The following is a 1,464-nucleotide window of genomic DNA, read 5'->3' as shown; positions in this document are numbered from 1 at the left end:
GGCTATACTCCTGAGCCCATTTCAAACATTCGCACATGTCAGTATCTAGGAGGGCTCCTGGAGAAAGATGTGAGATGCCTGGGCAGCCACTTGGAGAAAGTCTTCAATGGGAGAGGAAAGAGTTCCAGACAGATGGCCATGGCTGGGCTGATCTGAGTTGGAAAACCGGGGCCCCGAATATTGGATCTGGGCCATAGGAGATGCTGGGGACCTGGGGGAGGGGTTCTCGGTCCTCTGAGCAGGCAAGTGGTGGGATCAAAGTTAGAGCTCGAAATCTTCAGGTAGATGGTACATAACTGCAGGCAGAGTGTGGGAGTTGCTGGAGCCTCAGTAAGAAGACCATGGGGTATGTCAAGCTTGTTTAAGCTTTTGAAGGAAGAGAGGTCTCTATTGCCAGCTGAGTGATGTTGAGCAGGTCCTGTTCCTTCATTTACACAAGGGGAAAACTCATACCTGGCTCCTAGGATTGTGTGAGACTTGTGTAAGTTTATCAGTGAAATTGCTGAGCTCAGCATGTGACGCTGTCCAATCATCAGAATATAAGATTGGTTATAAGCAAGGGGATATTCCCCATTCTTTCATTTACATGTTTACATCCTGAAATATCCTACATGTTATTGTATTCTAACAGGTGAATCCAGAAAAAAAAATCATTTCTTCAGCCTTCAAGAGTTCATAAGTATATATCTTTTCTTTTTAGCTTAATAATTTGGTATTAAGACCACGCTATGCAAAATACTGTTTATGGCCTGTGTTCTCTTTGCATCTGTAAGTATTCTTATATTAGCAGATAATCTCAAAAGCATGACTTTGCTAGGCAGTGCAGTATTTTTGAATTAACATCTTACAATTTATTCAAAAAATTATATTGCTTCTGATTAAAGAAGGTAGTGAAGATTCTAGTAATTCTTAGGGTGTTACTTATATTCAAATATTAAAACCTTTTTTTTTCCAAAAAAAAGAAAGGAATGCTTCATGAATTTGCAAGTCATCCTTGCACAGGGCCATGCTAATCTTCTCTTTATCCATCCAATTTCAGTATGTGTGCTGCCGAAGCAAGCACAAACATTAAAACTTTGTATGTTCACCCAAAAAAAAACTAAAATTGTATGTATGGCCCCCCAGTTGTCATTCACAAAAATAAAAATCAGAAGTAATAAATGGCACTGTTTTAACGAAGGCACGTTTGATCACATGAGGGCCTGTGTGTGTGTGTGTGTGTGTGTGTGTGTGTGTGCGCATGCGCACGCACACACATATGCATGTGTGTAAATAGAACACAAGAGGAGGAAAAGCTATGATTTGATGTCCTAATATCGTCAAGAGGCCAGATCTACCTTCCTCAAATTCCAGATCCGCTTTGACATCTGAAGTGGATATGAGGGACCCTATCAGAGAGGCAGGAAAGCCAGTCATTAAAAACAGCCTGGAGATGGGGCATCACCCCACCTGGGTTCCTATCCA

General features: G+C 41.5%; 1 non-coding gene across 1 annotated transcript; it reads right to left on the bottom strand.

Moving 5' to 3' along the window:
* Positions 1-957: 957 nt before the first annotated feature.
* On the bottom strand, positions 958-1,063 carry LOC116149450 (U6 spliceosomal RNA). Its single transcript, XR_004133061.1, has one exon. It is a non-coding gene; the product is annotated as a U6 spliceosomal RNA (small nuclear RNA).
* Positions 1,064-1,464: the final 401 nt, after the last annotated feature.

This window comes from Camelus dromedarius, chromosome 29, assembly GCF_036321535.1.
Source record: "Camelus dromedarius isolate mCamDro1 chromosome 29, mCamDro1.pat, whole genome shotgun sequence".
Taxonomy (NCBI): Eukaryota; Metazoa; Chordata; class Mammalia; order Artiodactyla; family Camelidae; genus Camelus; species Camelus dromedarius.
The sequence above is the reverse complement of the archived record's forward strand: the minus strand, read 5'-3'. Positions and strand labels throughout refer to the sequence as shown.